The sequence below is a fragment of the Microcaecilia unicolor genome, chromosome 3 (assembly GCF_901765095.1).
Source record: "Microcaecilia unicolor chromosome 3, aMicUni1.1, whole genome shotgun sequence".
Classification (NCBI taxonomy): domain Eukaryota; kingdom Metazoa; phylum Chordata; class Amphibia; order Gymnophiona; family Siphonopidae; genus Microcaecilia; species Microcaecilia unicolor.
The window spans coordinates 136,397,117-136,418,071 of NC_044033.1; the positions used below are offsets into that span (position 1 = coordinate 136,397,117).

The following is a 20,955-nucleotide window of genomic DNA, read 5'->3' on the forward strand; positions in this document are numbered from 1 at the left end:
TACATCATAAATTTATTGGCCTGGTGGAGGCATATTTTGAGGCTGTGGTGGAGTCCCAACAGTTCCCTTCTCATGAAAATACCTCCCTGATTAGCTTGTTGCCAGGTTGACCCTCAGACAAGCCTGGGGCTTACCGCCCGATATCACTTATAAATGTAGATGTCAAACTTTTGTCTCATGTTTTGGCTAGCTGGCTGGCAGAGGATCTTTCAGAGCTTATTCATGGAGATTAGGTAGGCTTTGTGCAGGGGCGTCAATAGGTTCTTAATGTTCGAAAGTTGCTTCTGGCCTTAATGTGTAGTCAGTGGCAAGGGATTCCCCTCCTTGTGACCAGTTTAGATGCTCAGTGGGCCTTTGACTGGGTTCGTTGACACTTTTTATTTGAAATCATGACCCATGTGGGACTTTCCGGGTGGTACTATCAGGCAGTAGCTGCGCTTTATGCGGAGCCCAGGGCTGCCCTGCTTGTTAATGGGGTGTGCACGGCCTCTTTTCCAATTTTTTGTAGTACGCAGCAGGAGCCCTGTTCCCCTTGCTTTTTCTTCTTTCTTTGGAACTGCATCTGTGTATGTTGCGGAGTTTTGAGGAAATAGTGAGGCAGAGGGGCAACTTAAATATTTGGGGGATCTCATTCCTGTCAATCTGTCTGAACTATATCTATAATGTTCAACTGCTGTTGTCCTTGGTTTTGCAGACGCTTGGGATCTGGGGCGCTTATCCGTTGTCCCTTTAGGGTGCATAGCTTTGTTTAGTATGATTATAGCCCCCCAGTGGTTATATATTTTTCAACTGCTTCCCCTTTATTTCTGGGTACAGGTTGAGCGTGTGCTCCACAGAGTCTTGCAGACCTATTTGTGGCAGGGAAGGTGTGCCAGATTGCCCATTTCTATTCTGTAAAAACCTCAGTCTCATGTGGGGCTGGGCCTATTGAACATGCAGTATTTAACAGTGGATTATGCTATGAGACATATTAATGATTGGTATCAGGGTAATGGGGATTTCTCTGTGACTTGTTTGGAAACTAACCTTTTTTCTAGGATCCTCATTAGTGGGCAACTTTTTTTTTTTTTTGTTATATTTGTACCCCGCGCTTTCCCACTCATGGCAGGCTCAATGCGGCGGGCAATGGAGGGTTAAGTGACTTGCCGAGAGTCACAAGGAGCTGCCTGTGCGGGGAATCGAACTCAGTTCCTCAGGACCAAAGTCCACCACCCTAACCACTAGGCCACTCCTCCACTGCAGCATTTGCTCATTGGGGGTTGTTGGGTATAGATTACCTGTCGCAACTGTTAACGGATGATGGCCATCTGAAACCTTTTGAGAACCTCTGTACCAGCTTTCATTTGCCTCCTACGCTTTGCCGACGTGCAACTGTGCCAGTATGTGCGGGACCTGCCTTGGGAGCAATTGTGCGAGGATGTGCATGATACCCTTAATGAAGCGCTCATCTTAAGCTCCAAGAACCACGAACCATTGGCTTATCATCACAAATATCCAGTATTTCACAGAGGACCTGGACTTTGCACGGCAGTGGTCAGCTGACTTGGTGGTGGCTGTTACTGAGCAGCAGGTTAAGGGTTGTCTGCTGGGTATGCAATGGTACTTTTGTAAAGCACTGCTCTGGGAATTACAATATAAATTTGTTCTGAGACTGTATATTTCTCCTCACCATGCCTTTGTGGACATGGCTGCTTGCCCTAAATGTCAGCATAGTCCTGCTAAAAATGGGCATATGTTTTGGAGCTGCCCTGTGATTCAAGTCTTCTGGCATCAAGTCATCCATGCTACGGCAGCCCAATGGTCTTGACCTCTTTCCCTGGATCCACATTTCCTGTTTGAGGATTATAATTTGTCCACTGCTGTACCATCTGGCTTACTGGGATTTCTTCGTCAAATTGTTCTCATAGCATTATTTTCTCTGGAGTGCCTTGACATTGAGAACATTTCTTTGGTTAAGGGAATGTACTTCCAGCGTTGCTGGGAGCATTTTTGGTCCACCCTGCAGTATGCAACTGCAGTTGCGTTTTGAACTAATTTTAGTTAGTGTCCTCTCACACAGCCAGTGGGTTTAGGAAGTGAGGGTTCCTATATTTATATCCTGTGGTACTCAAGTTTTGTAATGGCCTGGTGGTGTTGTCTACTTTTTTGAGTAACCTGTAATTTTTTTGCCTGTTTTGTTGCAAGTTTAATAAATAAAAGAATTTGAGCATGAACAGCTTTCAAAACTCAATTTTGCATGCTTCTACATAAGTACATAAGTAATATCACACTGGGAGAAGTCCAAGGGTCCATTGAGCCCAGCATCCTGTCCACAACAGCGGCCAATCCAGGCCAAGGGCACCTGGCGAGCTTCCCAAATGTACAAACATTCCATACATGTTATTTCTGGAATTGTGGATTTTTCCCAAGTCCATTTAGTAGTGGTTTATGGACTTGTTCTTATGGAAACCGTCTAACCCCTTTTTAAACTCTGCTAAGCTAACCGCCTTCACCACGTTCTCCGGCAACAAATTCCAGAGTTTAATTATGCGTTGGGTGAAGAAAATTTTTTTTCCGATTTGTTTTAAATTTACTACACTGTAGTTTCATCGTATGCCCCCCTAGTCCTAGTATTTTTGGAAAGCGTGAACAGACGCTTCACATCCACCTGTTCCACTCCACTCATTATTTTATATACCTCTATCATGTCTCCCCTCAGCCATCTCTTCTCCAAGCTGAAAAGCCCTAGCCTCCTTAGTCTTTCTTCATATGGAAGTCGTCCCATCCCCGCTATCATTTTAGTCGCCCTTCGCTGCACCTTTTCCAATTCTACTATATCTTTCTTGAGATGTGGCGACCAGAATTGAACACAATACTCAAGGTGCAGCTGCACCATGAAGCGATACAACGGCATTATAACATCTTCACACCTGTTTTCCATACCTTTCCTTATAATACCCAACATTCTATTCGATTTCCTAGCTGCAGCAGCACATTGAGCAGAAGGTTTCAGTGTATTATCGACGACGACACCCAGATCCCTTTCTTGGTCCATAACTCCTAACGTGGAACCTTGCATGACGTAGCTATAATTCGGGTTCTTTTTTCCCACATGCATCACCTTGCACTTGTTCACATTAAACGTCATCTGCCATTTAGCCGCCCAGTCTCCCAGTCTCGTAAGGTCCTTCTGTAATTTTTCACTATCCTGTTGCGAGTTAATGACTTTGAATAACTTTGTGTCTAACATAATAAATGCTCATACACATGCTTATGATTACTAATTATCAGTAACAATAGCAGGTAGTTCACAGAATAAGTGTTTTACTCAACATACTCAAAGCATATGAACAGACGCTGGCCCATGGTGCTGTCCTACATCATCATCGACGATTCTGCTGCCAACGTGCTGATTATTTGGCTCAACATCAACCGAGAATGGGAAATCGGAAAGCTGCATCGGCGTCGACTTGTTCTTCTTACTTTGGGAAAACAGCTAATTCTGCCAGCTTTATCTGCATGACCAACAAGTAACCTGTCTTTACCACTGCAGACTGCAGTACACAACTCGGAGGCAACTTGACCTCTCAGAACAAAAACTCTACAAGTACAAACAACGATGTCACTTATGTCTGAGAGGAAATGACGTGTGCCATTCTCTTTTTCAGTATCTACTGGATGTTTGCTTTTTACTAGCTTTTGTTTCAGATTAGGTGGTTGTCAGAAGGCCAGCATATGTGGAGCTGGGAATATCTCTTTCAGTAATTCAACCTCATGGAATAGTGGCTGTAGATCTGTTAAGATTCTTCTCAGTTTTTCCAGCTCTTCTGACAATGTAGTGTATGAAACTGGCTTCAGTTAGAGATCAAGCATTTTCAATTGCTGAACCAGAATGGAGCAGGACTATCAGGTAATGCCAGGGAGGTCTGGCGCAGAACTGGAAGTTATACGGGAACTTCCAATATTCATGGCCAATACCCGGGTAACTTCCAATGGGCAGCATATACCTGAATATTCAGCTTCATCAGTATTTGGCTGGCACAACACTGCAGTTGGCATTTTAAGGCAATATCAAAAGCAGAGTTTATATATCGGGGGGATAAAGCTTAGCATTGAAACATTAAAACAAATGCTCACCACAAATGACTAGCTGAATGCCAGCATTGCTTGTAGAAACCCAGGCTTGCTCAGGGGACCACGTGGTGTTAACCTCACAAGACTAATGTGCCGTTCAAAATGTCTCAAGTAGATGAATTACTTTGTTTCTTATTTCAAACTCATTTGAACCATTATAGCTTTTACTATAAGCTGTAATTAGGCATATAATGGTTTCTTACCTGCACAGTTTGAGCTAAGTGTTTTTTTCCATGTTTGGGCAAGGCTAATTAACCACATAATGCAGGCTGGCATGACTCGAACTATTGTCTTCAAATGTTTTTTTTGTTCACATAATACATCAGACAATAGGAAACAACCGAAAACAGAAAACCTTATAAACAGTGATGTGCTGCTCAATTTTCATCTGACTTGAACATACCGAAATGAATCAGAATCATCCATGAAATGGATTTATGAATATTTCAGCACATACAGAAACTGCATCACACCAGCATGCCATACTAACCCAGTTTAAAAAAAAACCATTTATAAAGAATTTATTCATTGAACTTGCAAGTCTTCCCCTCATTATAGAGGGTCAGACTGTTAAATGCCTGTGAAGAGCTGGGACCTTAGCTACAGTAGGGTAGCAGGATGACATTTTAAGGAGTGGGACATGTCTTATTTCAATTCATCCCTAAATATTCCAGGATTTCCAGTCTTAATTTTCCTAGCAAAAAATTAAAATTATCTATGGGTTTGCCCCGGAGTATATGTACCCCTTGATCGACCTTCCGCCCAGGAATGCCAATCCTGCTGCTCGTTCCTACCTCCACCTTCACTTCCCAAACTGTAAGGGTGTCAAGTACAAGAAGATCTTTGCCTCGTCCTTCTGTTATTGGAGCCCTAAGCACTGGAATGCTCTCCCGCAACACCTCAAAACTCAAGCGGACCATGCCCTCTTCAAGAAGTTGTAGAAGAGTTACATCTTTGCCAAGACCTATTCCTCACTTTATACCACTGACTGATGCACCCTCCCTGACCCCTACCCTGCTAGTTCACCCTGTTAGATGCTTTTCCCCTGCATATTCCTTGTATACTTTTCTAAGTTTTCCTATTTTGTAATTTTATTTAACTTTTTGTAAGCCACATTGTGCCTGCATGAGTGGAAAAATGTGGGATATACAGTAAGTGAACAATAAATAAATAAATAGTGCATTTCAGTGAGGGTATTTTTTGGGAGGCAAACAACAGAACAATAGGATCAATTTGTGAATGAAGAAAGAGAACTGTTTCTTTCCTAAACAGAAAGTGCAGGCAACTCTGCCTTAGAAACTAGAATGAAATACCTGTACTTGGGAGGGGGCCTATAGTGAGCAGAGCATAAAATTTAGTTCTGATTGAGAAAGAATTAATTACTTACTACAGTTCTTTCAGAGTATCTTCACATGGTGACCTTCTATAATTCATTTATTCCAGAAGCTCGATATACCGCAGAGGGCCTGACAGGCTTCAAAGTGGTTTACAAATGTAATTTAAAAAGGGGGGGGGGGGGAAGAGATCGCCAGAGATGGGCAAAGGGGAAGGGGGGATGAGAAAAGGGAACTGGAAAGCTGGTGTACACCGGGAATGAATGGCCTAAGGAGAATGCAGCAGTGAAAAGGTGAGTTTTCAATGCTTGTTTGAAGGCTGAGGTAGTGGGTTGGTCTTTGGATATGGAGTGGGAGCTCATTCCAGAGCCAGGAGAACCAAACAACTGAAGGCAGAGTCATGCATGCTGTCGAGGCAAATGAGAGATGGTGGGGGTAATGTGAGAAGATTATTATCAGTGTTCAGACTGCAGAAGGGCGGGGGTGACATGATCAAAATGTTGTGCATTGAGGACAAGCTTAACTGCCATCGATCAAATTAGCTGAAGAAGTTTATAACATTTATCTGGCTGATTTTCAAAGCAATTTAAGCAGGCAGGAGGGGCTCCAGATGGCTTCAATTGCTTGGGGCTGCCCAACCACCGATATTCAGTGGCATTTAACTGGGTAGTGCTGCTGAATGTCACCTCTAACTGGCCCCAAAAATGTGGGCTGGTCAGGGGCCGGTATTGGAGAGGAGTTGGTGCTTATACAGGAGCCGGCAATATTCAGTGCCAGCATCCACATAGCTAACCTGGCCAAGTTGGCTGGTATAGGTATGCAGGTCCCGTCAAGGAATATCATCCAGGACCTGCATAACTTTTTTAAAAAATTGTCCCCTCCCCAGCCCCCCCCCCCCAAAGCAGTCTGCCTCCTTCCCTTCCCCCTCCCCTCCCACACCAGTAAGCACCCCCTTCCAGGAACATTCCCCCACCCCCCCCTGGGTCCCCTGCGCCTACCTATATCCCTTGTGATAATATTGGGAGTGATGGGGGCAGGAGTGAAGCCCACTTGCTCCTGCCCCTTGCGGCTGCCTTCAGAAAATGGCTGCCATGACCTCTGGCGGGTACTTGTGATACTTGTGAAATACCAAGATGAGGAGAAAGGATCTAAAAAACACATTTTGGTCCTTGATGATGAGATACAGTGGTCTTACTAATTGAAAAAAAAAGAGTAACTGGGATAAATGAAGATACGGTTAAAGTCTTGTTGGTCTTCAATACTGTTACTATGCAAAGTTGAAGCAGGACTTGACTTAGCTGGTCCTAATTATGAGGTTAACCTCAGTGAAGTGATCATGTTGTCAAAAAAATGTGCAGGTGCTTTCACAGCGGCAGTTTTGTGAGGGTCTGAACATGGACATTTAATTTGTAACCAGGAAAGCACTGAGAAAATTTATTTGGGATGGTCTGAGTCTGAGTTAATCAGAGAACTGTAATAAAACCTATTTGCCCATTTTGCAGCCTGGCATTTATTGCAGAGGTGTAGGATCTCTGAAGAATGTTTCCTTTTGTGAATTGTTACTGCCCTTCGGGCCTGCAAACTGACAACTTTAAATGAAGTATGATAGGTAGGTCACTCAGGAAAACAAACGCCAACCATTAGCTTAAGCACTAGGACTAATCATGGTGGTAGTCATCTAATGTGTCCTGGTGCAGATACTTCAGATCACCCTAGTGTAGCTATAGGTTATGGCAGTGGTTCCCAAACCTGGTCTTGGAGGCACCCCAGCCAGTCAGGTTTTCAGGATACCTACAATAAATATTCATGAGAGAGATTTGCATATAGTGGAGGCAGTGCATGCAAATCTCTCTCATGAATATTCATCGTGGGTAGCCTGAAAACCTGACTGGCTGGGGTGCTTCCAGGGCCAGGTTTGGGAACCACTGGGTTATGGTAAAACTATAGCTACACTATTCTTGTACCCAATGCAGAAAGAGGTAAACAAAAGAATCTAATCAAAACATTAAAAGGACTATCTACGATTAAGTACATCCGTGAAGATAAAAAGGAGATAATGTACAGCTACTTGTATGCTACATATGCTACTATTACATTGAAAGGGTTTACAAAGAGAGTCCTCGAAAAACTGAAAGAAAAAGAAATACTAACAAGAAAAATGTGACTCTGTGACCTTCTGGGACAATGGTTAGAGTGGTGGACTTTGGTCCTGGGGAACTGGGTTCGATTCCCACTGCAGGCACAGGCAGCTCCTTGTGACTCTGGGCAAGTCACTTAACCCTCCACTGCCCCAGGTACAAATAAGTACCTAAGCCGCATTGAGCCTGCCATGAGTGGGAAAGCGCGGGGTGCAAATAAAAAAACAAAAAATGAAACCTCATAGGCCAGAAACCTTCCCAAATAGCAAAAACTTCTCAAAGATTTCAAAAACACACCAGTGCAAAAGACTTCAAGAGATATTTCTAGTCTCAGCAATAAAAAGCTTAAATCAATAATAACAAAAAAAAAAAAAAAAAAAACCTCCCTCCCCTGAATACTATGGCAAGGAGAAAGGCAATCAGATATCATTACTATGTGTGGAAAATAAGAAGATCCTCATGCACCAACAAATGCAATCAAAGACCATGAAAATTTTAGAGAAAGAAGTGGAAATTGTCCCAGGTGTACCGGAGTGCCTTCAGCTTGATTAAAAGAATTTCCAATCACACCTTTTATGGATTTCAGCAGGAGCTTTTCTTTGGCAGAATGTAAGTGTTGAGAAGATGACATTAAATCTGAACAAATCCAGAGCTCTGCTGTTCTCATGGAAGGAATATTCAAAAGGGCTTAACCAAGCCGAAGAGACATCGGCCTGGTTCAGCCCTGCTGAGCTGGCCATGCCCAGGCATTTAACTTGTTAGTACCACTGAATATACTCTCTCACTGCCACAGCACTAACCAGCTAAGGGGCCGTTTTACTAAGCTGCGATAAAAAGGGCCCTGCGTTAGTGGCAGGGGCCATTTTTTCAGCACGCTGAAGCCCTTTTTACAACAATGAGCAAAAAGGCTGAAGAATGACATGGCCATGAGATAAGATTGCGCTAATCATTTATTTATTGTGTTTGTATCCCACATTTTCCCACCTCTTTGCAGGCTCAATGTGGCTTCCAATAGTCATTAATAGTGGACATATATTAGAAAATATACAGTTAGTGTTACAGAAGGATCATGTGGCCATGTAGGGGGAGCACTTATTGCCACCCATTAAGGTGGCGGTCAGGGCTCCCGTGCTAACCTGGTGGTAAGCGGGTTGCATGTGGTGCTGCCCAATTGCCACCGGATAACCCCCTGCGCTAGCACCAGAAATGCTCTGCAGTGGGGTGGAACTACCACTGGCGCCCATGTTGGGCTGGTGGTAGCTCAAATTTGGCACGCGGTAAGCCTGCGGTGGGCTTACAACCGCTTAGTAAAAGGGCTCCTTAGTTAGGGGTGGTTTGGGGAGGAGCAGGGGCACAGCCAACATTTAAATGGTTAGTGGCAATATTCAGTTCACTAACTGGTTAAGTGTGCAGGTAAAGTTAGGGCAGCTGAAACACTGTCCTAACTTTATTTGCCGCGTTAACCGAGTAGTTGTCTCAATATTGGCCGGTTCTCAGTTAACTTTTAAGCTGCTGTAATAACTCAAATATTCAGTAACAGAGGCTGGACATGCTCCAGCATATCCGAGGTTTATTCAGCCCTAAAGATCATGGGTATAATTCTTGATAACAGGCTATCCTATAAATTACATATCTATCATTTAACCATGAAAACGTTTTTTTTTTCAAATTACAGCAGATATATTTCGTAACACATCTGGTTCATAAAGATGCATTATGTTTACTGGTCCATTCTCTTGTGATCAGTAATCAAGAGTACTGTAATTCCTTATTCCACGGTATAACATTGGCTACCTATTTCACTCAGAATGATGTCAACACAGCAGTGAAATTTGTTTCTGGAGCAAAAATAAATGCCCAAATGACCCCATTAGTGCAAGCAGAACATTGGCTACTTATTGCACCAAAAATATTAACATTAATTTAAAAAATATATTATACAGGCTTGTCATTATTTTTGACCTGACTCTGAATCCTTTACTCATCTTCTAGATAGCTTCACACATCTCAGTGCCACAATTCTCTCTTTCAGATGGACGAGGCTTGATACCATCTTTACAGTGGTTGGTCTATTCCTTTGGAACATGCTACCTAATAAACATTTCAGATTTTCAGAAAGGGACTTAAAACTTATTTGTGGACGTGCTTGATGTTTAAACCACTGAGTTAGCTGTATTCCTTTCCTTCATCAACTTGTCATTTTTTGCGCTGTGGTGTGGTGGATCAGGGCCTGTGGGGCAGGAGCATAGCCAGACACCCAATTTGGGGTGGGCCTGAGTCCAAAGTTAGTGGGCACGAGAATCACCTCCCCTCAGCTTCTCTTCCTTCCCCTCCAGGAGACTGAGCATCTCTCAACTCCCCTACCTCCCTGTACCTTTCAAAGCCTTCATTTCTTTGCCAGCAGTGAGTAGCAACTCATACAGACTGCACATGCCAGCCACAAGCCTTCCCTCTGACTTGGTCCCACCTTTGAAAAACAGGAAGCTGCATCAGAGGGAAAACTCAGGGCTGGCGCAAGCAGCAGGCATAATCGCTGCTCAGTGCCAGCAAAGAAATAACAGCTTTAGAAGGTATAAGAACATAAACATACTGGGTCAGACCAATGGTCCATCTAGCCCAGTATCCTGTTTTTCAAACAGTGGCCAAGCCAGGTCACAAGTACCTGGCAGAAACCCAAATTGTGGGAACATTCCATAGTACAAATCCCAGGGCAAGCAGTTGCTTCCCATGTTTGTCTCAATAGCAGACTATGGACTTTTCTTCCAGGAATTTGTCCAAACCTTATTTAAACCCAGATCCACTAACCGCTGTTATGATATCCTCTGGCAAAGAGTTCCAGAGCTTAATTATTCATTGAGTAAAAAAATATTTCTTCGTATTTGTTTTAAAAGTATTTCTATGTAACTTCCTCGAGTGTCCCCTAGTCTTTGTACTTTTGGAACGAGTAAAAAAATCGATTTAATTTTACTCATTCTACATCACTCAAGATTTTGTAGACCTCAATCATATCTCCCCTCATCCGTCTTTTTTCCAAGCTGAAGAGCCCTAACCTCATCAGCCTTTCCTCATGAGAGGAGTTCCATTCCCTTTATAATTTTGGTTGCTCTTCTTTGAACCTTTTCTAATTCCGCTATATCCTTTTTGAGATACGGCGACAAGAACTGAACGCAACACTCAAGATTCAGATGCACCATGGAGAGATACAAAGGCATTATAGCATTTTCGGTCTTATTCACCATCCCTTTCCTAATAATTTCTAGCATCCTGTTTGCGTTTTAGGCAGCCACCGCACAGTGAGCAGAAGATTTCAGCGTATTATCTACAACAACACTCAGATCTTTTTCTTGAGCGCTGATCCCCAAGGAGGACTCTAGCATCAAGTAACTATGATTCGGATTATTATTTCCAATGTGCATCACCTTGCATTTGTCCACATTAAATTTCATCTGCCATCTGGATGCCCAGTCTTCCAATTTCCTAAGGTCCACATGTGTTTTAACAACCTTGAATAGTTTTGTATCATCTGCAAATTTGATCACCTCACTCGTCATTCCAATTTCCATATCCTTTATAAATATGCTAAATAGTACCGGTCCCAGTACAAATCCCTGTGGCACTCCACTGTTCACCCTCCTCCATTGAGAGAAATAACCATTTAACCCTACCCTCTGTTATCTGTCCAATAACCAATTCCACACCAGAACCATGCCTCCTATCCCATGACTTTTTAATTTTCTAAGGAGTCTCTCATGTGGAACTTTATCAAAAGCTTACTGAAAATCTAGATATACTACATCAACCGACTCATCATTATCCACATGTTTATTCACGCCGTCAAAGAAATAAAGCAAATTGGTGAGGCAAGACTTTCCTCGGCTGAACCCATGCTGACTCTGTCCCATTAAACCATGTTTGTCTATGAGTTGAGGAATGAAGTTGAGATGCTGGAATGCCTGCAGGGTCAGGAAGGAAGAGATGCAGGGAGTCTTCAGCTAGCGGGGCTTGAAGATCCCTACCAGCCACATCAGAGAAGTGCCACTCTTAAGTGGGCCTGAGCCCAAACTGGGTGGGTCTGTGCCCACCCATGGCTACACCACTGCTGCAAGGACTTAAGCATGCAGTTTTCTACTATTCTCTGTTAATGTTAATAATTTATTATAATGCATTGTGTATTCATACTTTAATTATTGTACTGTTAAATTTTATTCCTTCTGTTTCTCTTTTTTTCTTTTCTTTTAGGGCTTTATATTATGTTATCAGTGTGAACTGTTGAGACATTTATTTGATCAGCAGTATAGCAGGTCTAAATAAACTTTATTTATTTATTTCTTCAGATTTATTAACCGCCTTTAGCAGTTACAACAGGTACAGTTTAACATAAAAGTTAAACTTTTGTTAACAGCATAACAATAGTAAAATGATCAAGTATAAATATAAATGCAATAAATGACAACCATTAAACAGGATCAAAAATATACACATTTAATAGCACTGAAATTCAAATAAGAGAGATATAATGTGATATCACCCTAATAAGGGAAAGGGGATGGGACTTGATATACCACCTTTCTGTGGTTACAAAGTGGTTACATATTATATACAAGTACTTATTTTGTACCTGGGGCAATAGAGTGACTTGCCCAGAGTCACAAGGAGCTGCAGTGGGAATTGAACCCAGTACCCTAGGATCAAAGTCAACTGTACTAACTCCTAGGCTACTACTGCACTATACTAATACTCATGAAACATTGAATAAGAACACATTAAACCATGCAAATAAAATAGCTATGATACTAATGATTTTCAATAATACAGTTTATCATATAGCTGAGGAGCCAAGAGCAGATATATAGATGGTGACTAGATGCATGGTAAAGAGTCAGTTGGGATCAATAGATGGCTGGCTAAACTCAAGGCAAGTACTTTTTACAGTTAAACAAGATATAATGAACTGATCTAAGTTACAGTGTGTGTAGCAAACTAATCCAGTTGCAGAATGAGTGCGTGGAGGGGCATAATCGAACGGGGCCGGCCATCTATATGGGCGGCCATCTCTAAGGCCGGCCCCTGAAAGCGGTATACCCGACTGTATTATCGAAACAAGATGGTCGGCCAACTTTCGTTTCGATAATACGGTCGGGGCCGGCCAAATCTCAACATTTGGGCTGGCTTTAGAGATCGCCGCCATTGGTTTTTGCCAATAATGGAAACTAATGGCGGCCATCTCAAACCAGGCCAAATTCAATGCATTTGGTCATGGGAGGAGCCAGCATTTATAGTGCAGTGGTCCCCCTCACATGCCAGGACACCAACCGGGCAACCTAGGGGGCACTGCAGTGGACTTCACAAATTGCTCCCAGGTGCATAGCTCCCTTACCTTGGGTGCTGAGCCCCCCAAAACCCCCAACACCCACTACCCACAACTGTACAACACTACCATAGCTCTTATGGGTGAAGGGGGGCACCTAGATGTGGGTACAGTGGGTTTTGGGTGGGTTTTGGAATGCTCCCATTTACCACCACAAGTGAAACAGGTGGGGGGGCCTGGGTCCGCCTACCTGATGTCCACTGCAGCACCCACTAAAACTGCTCCAGAAACCTGCATACTGCTGTCATGGAGCTGGGTATGACATTTGAGGCTGGCATACAGGCTGGCACAAAAATGTTTAAAAATATTTTTTTTGGGTGGGAGGGGGTTGCTGACCACTGGAGGACTAAGGGGAGGTTATCCCTGATTCCCTCCGGTGGTCATCTGGTCAATTGGGGCACTTTTTTGAGGCTTGGTCCTAAAAATAAATGGACCAAGTGAAGCTGGCCAAGTGCTCGTCAGAACCGGCCTTCTTTTTTCCATTATCGGCCGAAGCCGGCCATCTCATAACCACGCCCCCATCCCGCCTTCTGTACCCTGCAGAAACACCCTCTTTAACTTTGGCCGGCCCTGCGACGGAAAGTAGTTGAAGGCGGTCAAAATCGGCTTTCAATTATACCGATTTGGCCGGGTTTAGGAGATGGCCGGCCATCTCCCAATTTGCGTCGGAAGATGGCCGGCCTTCTCCTTCGAAAATAAGCAGGATAGTCAGTCACTCTATATATTAAAGGCTTGGGAGAAGAGCCAGGCTTTCAACTGCTTCCTGAAGTAGATGTAGTCTCGAGTTATTCATAGCCCCTCTGGGTGTAAATTCCAAAGCGTTGGGGCTACTCTTGAGAAGGCTCACTGGTAGGTATCATATCATACAATTTCTTAAGATGAGGGGATAGATAGTAATGATCCTTGGGAGGAACTTATCTCCTTCAAACTATGTGTATTTGTTTATTAAATTTTGTATGGTTTATCACCTTATTACATGCAAAATCTGTTGGAATTACCTTTACAAAATGCTTTTCCTGTGTCTAGAGATTATCTCATTCTTCACCTCCCGAAATGCAAGAAGCTCCATTACATATGGAATTCTTTACCAAAACCATTAAAATGTTACTGATTACCTTAAATTTTGTAAACTGTTGAAAGCATTTTTAGTCAGTAAATCCCTTACCAATGCTAGTAATTTTTAACTCTATGGTATACTTGTTACCTTACTCATGTTATTTACAACTATTGATGTTAATGCATATTATTATTTATACATTGCCACAAAATGCCTAGCTACCCGCCTAGTGTTACCCCGCTGCCACTTAGAGGGTCTATCCCCAGCACAGCTCAGGTCAGCCTGCACCTGTCACTTGTGCTCTATACTGACTGGGTCACAACCGCCTCTGGGTGAGTCTCCCACTCTCAAATCATCCCCAGTGATTTCTAGGGTACTGGAGGCCACAATCCCAATGGTCCCACAGTTCCCAGAAAGCACTCACAGACCCAACACACAAACCACCAGGATTCTTTATTAAGTCCAGTCAGGCAGAGGCAATAAACAAGTGTTCATTGTCTTAAAAATATACTGAACAATGAACAAGAAATGTGCAATCAGCAAACAATAACAGGTAACTGAAATATGGATCAATTATAATACTTTCTAAACTTTTTTTTACTTTCTAAAAAGTACCTGGGGCGATCAGGACATATAGCTGCTCACTAATTATCAAATATAACTGTTTTTTTTAATAGGGCTTAATCAAAGAGCTGTCTTTCTTTCTCCCCAGCTGAAAATGAAGCAACAGCCAGCAACTGCTGGGTAATTTCAAACTCCAGGCCAATCAGAGCCCAGAACAAGAACATTTGAAAAAAGCTGGTTATATCCCTGCAAGGCTCTTCCTATCATCTGTGTTAACTAAAGAAGGAATCATTCACTTATCTGTAACAGCTTTAAGCACCACCTGCTGGCCAAACTAGAGCTTAAAATATACTATTCTGTCACATACATCTAATACAACTATTTACTAACCGTAAATTACTATTACAAATGTTTAATGTTAGCCACATTGAACCTGAACTTGTTTGGGAAAATGCAGGATACAAATGCCATAAATAAATAAATAAATAAATAAAGGGCTTATTCTTTAAGTACTCTGGAGTATTTTGTCTGAGGGCCTTGAAAATCAAACAGAGAGGTTTAAATTTAGCCCTGTAACGTACTTGTAGCCAGTGTAGTTTTTGCAGGAAGGTGCCATTTGCAGCCTTCTATCAGTCATGCTGCAGCATTCTGAATTAGTTGGAGCTGATGAAAACTCTTTTTGATTTAGCCAGTGTACAAGGTATTACAGTAGTCTAGTTGTGATGTTAACATGGAATGGACCACTGTGGCCAGACTCATCTTTTCAATATATGAAGAGAGGTTTCATAGCTGCCGTAGGTGATAGAGACAATTTTTAAAGGTTGTTTGAATTTGCAGGATCAGAATGAATGATAAGTTTAGCAGTATCCCAAGATTCCTGACCGGTGATTGTAGGGGGAGTTCATACTTCCCAAAAGATATATTGAAGTCAGGTATTTGACCACTTGTATTATGTACCCAAAGAATCTGTTTTTGCTTTGGTTGAGGCCATAGGCGGTCGGTGGCCCAACTGTTTGGGGAGGCTAAAGGGGGTGGGGTTAGGGGTGGGGCCATGGGTGGAGCTTAAATCCATAATTGTCTGATAACACACAGAAAAAATAAATAAATAAAAATAAAAGTCACAATTAATACCTTTATTAAATTTAGATATTAGCTATGTATCATATGTCAAAGAATAAAGTGGTTGCTCAAAGCATATACTAACCACAATCGCTCAGAACCTTACTGTACCATAAATATTACACTGGGCAGAACCTAATACACCAATATACCACCCATACGGAAAATGCAGACTGTCAACAATATGAAACAAGGGATCATAATATCACAATTCTCATGTAGAGCCACAAAACACCCTAATTCATGTTTAATGTGGGATAAAATGCCATAAATAAGTAAAAAATATAAACTTTTAATGTTGAGCACCTGATTCTCAAAGTGGACATATTCCAAACACTATAATGAAAATAAAATGATCTTTTCTACCTTTGTTGTCTGGTGACTGTTTTTCTGATCATGCTGGCCAAGTATCCGATTCTGCTGCTATCTGTCCTCTTAACTCCGTTTCCAGGGCTTCCTTTCCATTTATTTCTTTACTTTCCGCCTTTCTTCTTCATTTCTTGCCTTACATCCGTAAGTAAAAGCTGGGTCCTCTGCAGACTTGACTGTCCAGTGGATCCAGCTTCTGCCTATTTTCTCCATCGATGTGCAGGTTTTCTCCCTTTTCCCTCATCTTATCTCCTTCCTCTCTCTTCCCTCCCCTCCATCCATGCCCAGCATTTTTTCTCTCTCCCTTCCCCTCCATCCATGTGCATCTCCTTCCTCTGTCTTCCCTCCTCTCCATGCATGTCCAGAATTTCTCCCCTTCATTCATGTGCATCTCCTTCCTGTCTTCCCTTCCCTCCATCCATGTCCAGCAACCCTCCTCTCTCCCCTGTCCTCCATCCATCCAAGTCCACCAACCCTCTTCTCCCCTCTAGCCACCCATGTCCAGCAACCCTCCTCTCTCTCCCCTGCCTTCCCTCCATCCACTCATGTCCAGCAACCCTCCTCTCCCCTCTAGCCACCCACCCATGTCCAGCAAATCTTCTCTCCCCTGACCTCCCCTCCACCCATGTCCAGCAACCCTCCTCTGTCCCCTGCCATCCCCTCTATCCACCCATTCCAGCAACCCTCCTCTCTCCCCTGCCCTCCCCTCCATCCATGTCCAGCAACCGTGTTCTCTCCCCTGCCCTCCATCCACCCATGTCCAGCAACCCTGCTCTCCCCTCTAGCCACCCACCCATGTCCAGCAACCCTCCTCTCTCCCCTGCCATCCCCTCTATCCACCCATTCCAGCAACCCTCCTCTCCCCTGCCCTCCATGCACATCCAGCAATTCCCTTCTGTCCCCTGCCACCCTCCATCCATACCCAGCCCGATTCTCCTCTCCCCTGCCTCCATCCATCTGGGCCAGCGGCTCCCTGGGTCTTCCCTTTCCCTCCCCTTGCTTACTATCTGCCCCGCGCCATCTTTAATTTACCTCCGCTCCGTCCCCAGCATCGACTCGGCCGCATCATTTCAAAACCCGCCCTGCTGCCCGTCTCTATTCTCCCCTCGCTCCCTTCACAACGTGATTTGTGCCGCAGACAGAGTCCCGCCTTCTGACATCATTTCCTCGAGGGCGGGACTCTGCAGAACGAATCACATCGCGAAGGGAGAGAGGGGAGAATAGAGACTGGCAGCAGGGCGGGCTTTAAAATGATGCGGCCAACGCTGGGGATGGAGCGGAGGTAAATTAAAGATGGCGTGGGGCAGATAGTAATTAGCGGAAAGGGAGGGAAGGGGACACTCATGGCGCCACTCGCCCGGCTGGGGAGGCTTAGCCTCCCCAAGCCTCTTATACCGGGCACCTATGGTTGAGGCAGAGATTGTTGTTTGCCCATTTCTGAGTTGTGGTTAGGCAGGCAGGCATTCAGTTTACTCAGGAGCCGATGATAAGTTTCCCAATCTGTTCTGAACAACGAGGGAAAAAAAAAACCACTGGAACAGCGCGGGGAATGAGATTCCCAATGATCAACGCTAATAATATACAAATTTATGTGCGTTAGTAGCGTTAATTATCAGAGAACTTCTGCGGGATGATTGTGCCTATAAACCTACTGCCCTGGTGGTCCAGTGGACCTCCATGTCCCAAATCCTACCAAACACAAGTGCCTGGTGGTCAAGTGGACCCTCAGACCCCTCACCCCCCCAAGCACATACCTCCCTCCACATACACACCAAATGCCCTGGTGGTCCAGTGGGACCTGTGACAGGGAAGCCCAATATGACCTGATCCCCTCAACCCCCTCCCCTCCCTTATGTGGAATTTAAGCCCCACCCAGTACATCCCAGGATGCACCAGTCAGGGCAGGGTGCCACCATTTTGAGGTGGAACCTGCAGAGGAGAAGGGAGTGGTAGTTCCTCCTCCTCCTCCAACTGTAAGGTACTACAGGAGGTGGTTGAATTGGGGGACATCCCCCACCACTAGATCACCAGGGCTAGCCTTCAGGGGGGGTTGGATCACATCTGGCCCCCATCATGGGTCCCATTGGTACATCAGGGCATTTGGTGTTTGTATCTACTGGACCTCCAGGCCTTGTGCTTGACAGGAGTGTGGTTATGTGTTGAGGGGGTGAGAAGTTTGGGGGTCTACCAGACCTCCAGGCCCCTACATGTATTGGGGGTCTGGGGGATCTGGGGTCCACTGGACCACCAGGGCTATGTTGGCTGATCTCCTCCATTCTTCCCTTGCTCGGCAAACCCTAGCTGCTGCCCGCTGATCAGTAGGACGGAATGTGGGAGACCCTCCTTTGCATGCAATTTGTGATCACAGCGCGCTCATTGTTTCACGTGCTCATCAGCTCTGATCCTGGGGTGCAGGCAAATGCAGGGCACTAGTCTGGAACTAATGGCCTCTAGCACCCATTTTTACTTTCATCATCTGGGCATCAGAGCCGTGGGTAGATCTAGTTCAATGGGTATAGTAGTTGCACATCATCAGCATAGATGTAGAATTTTCTGTCCATTGACTGAAGCAGCTCAGCCAGAGGCTTGAGGTAGATATGAAATACAATGGAAGACAGTATGGATCCTTGTGGCACCCCACAATTCAGTGCACAAGGTAATGATGTGCTGTTGTTGAACAGAACTGATTGTCTGACAAATAGGATTTGAACCAAGTAAATACTGTGCCACTGATACCTGTTTCTGCCAGTCTTGTCGGCACAATATTATGATCCACAGTGTTGAAAGCTGCAACACTAGTATCAAGACAGATCCTCTGTTATGATTTCTGTGCAGATCATCAAGGGGGACACAAGAACTGTCTCTGTTCCGTACCCAGGGCTGAAGCCAGATTGACAAGGGTGTAGCCAATTTCTTTCAATTAGCCAGTGGTTGAGTTGAATGCAGACTGTCTGTTCTACAAATTTTGCCAGGAAAGGAATGTTAGAGACTCGTCCGTAGTTTTTGAGCTTGTTCTGGCCACGTGAGCTCTTTTTCAGTAGGGGGGCACAGCACAGCTCTTTTTAGTGTTGTTGGCAGCTGCCCTTCCACAAGAGAGGTGTTAACGATTTTAGTGGCACCTTCAATGAGGCCTATACTCGCACCTTGTTTGCTGGGCAGGGATCAAAAGGGCAGGTTGTAGGCCTTTCAGGATTTTTTCAGGTGCTTCCTTTGTGACCTGTTAACCAGAAGTAGGTAATGTGCATTAACCTGCAATAAAAAAAAATAGCAGGAACACCCCCAGTGAGTGCTGCATTAAACTTGCAACTAACAAGTGATTAAATCCTGAATTAAGCCATGGTAACTGCAAATTTTACCGCAAATTTGAAACGTGACTGTTGTAATGATGGTGTATATGTGAAAGATTTTTTTTTTTAAAGTGTGTGCGTGCTGGGATTCGTTTCAATTGTTTTACATGCAGAACTAGCTTTAAATATTAACCGGCCGATATTCAGCAAGCGGCGGACAGCATTTGTCAGCTGACGGTGCTACAATCGGAAATTCAATGCCGGGCCCTGAGTAGGCTGTGGCACTGAATTTCTGTTTCAGTATTCAGACCTAACCAGCCACGGGCTAGTGCATATAGGACAACTATTTACGCAGTCCTATTTATACGCTAATCATAGCTGGTTAGCTCTGAATACTGGGAGCTAACTAGACTCTGTTCCTGAAATGCCCCTGATGTACCCAGCTTCCACGTCGACGCTAACTTGTCATTTTCAGTGCCACTAACTGGTTATGTGTTGCTGAAAATGATTGGATAGCCACATTCAAGCAAATTAACTGGCTGGTGGCTGCTCCCGACCAGTGAATTTGCTTTGAGTATCAGTCAGCAAATATTTAGCTCATTTTGGCCTTATTTACTCAAACAGAAACATCAACAGACCATTCCAGTAGAACAACTAAGCACAAACATGTCTGTTGTGCTTATTTGTACCTTGAACCTATGAATGTGAGCTCCACTGGTCTGGCAGTGAATTCATCAGTATAGTATTTAATTGGCTTCTGGATCGTAAACCCACTAGTTGGAAAGTCATATATACTGTGGGCGTAAAAGCACACAAACACGGAAAACCAGTTTATAAAGCACTAAACTGACAGAGAAATGCAATATTTTAATTTTAACCATGAAATTCTCAGATAACATAAGTTAGTTACAAAATGGTTCGTCACAATTAGTAACAATCACGACAAAGAACAGTTCTAAACAAGGCATCTGTGACAACATATTCCATCAGAATCAAAGTGCTATTGTGAAACAAGCAGAGCTAAAGAAACAGGCCAATTCAAACCACTTCTGTTTGTATGAACCTCCTGCAGAGAGAGAGAGAGAGAGAGAGAGAGAGAGAGAGCAAGCAAGCTTCAGGAAGTGGAAAGGACTCAAAAGACCAATCAGGCAGGATAAGTGAGCCTTTTCAAGACTCCTGGCACACAAATGGAAATAGAAATGGATCCCAGAGAAGCTAGCTGTGCGTGCATTATTTCTTGAAAAGAGGGAGGTGATTTGAAAATATCGAAGTATATAGTACAGGTTTAGTTCAAGTAATTGCTACATTTGTACACAGTAGATCTTTATAAAGGTGAAAAGCAAGATTGCATGTGTTCAGATATTACATTCGAGGAAATCCAGTCCTATCACTAAGCCAAGTCTGAATGGTGAGTAAAGAATTACATTTAACTGGATCAAAGGACCTCGTATATGGGACTTGTGATTGCCTTATTTTGAAGACCGTGTGACGCTTTCAAATAATTGTTTTCAGCAGGCAAAGATGCAGCCTGTTTGCTGTGAGTCAGTTGACGTTAAAAATATTTTACAACCAACTCTTAGATTTAAGAAAGCTTTCCTTGAATAAA

At 43.7% G+C, this 20,955-nt stretch overlaps 1 protein-coding gene across 6 annotated transcripts in view; it reads right to left on the reverse strand.

Annotated features, from left to right (window-relative positions):
* CHRM3 (cholinergic receptor muscarinic 3) overlaps positions 1-20,955 on the reverse strand; it is an 819,103-nt gene that overhangs the window by 48,826 nt on the left and 749,322 nt on the right. For 3 of the 6 annotated variants that reach the window (XM_030196393.1, XM_030196392.1, XM_030196389.1), the window contains exon 1: positions 13,952-14,030. The exons of the other annotated variants lie outside the window; for them this stretch is intronic. The gene's annotated coding sequence lies outside the window, so the exon portion shown is untranslated. Of the gene's footprint in view, positions 1-13,951; positions 14,031-20,955 lie in introns of those variants that run through there. 6 annotated transcript variants of the gene reach the window in all.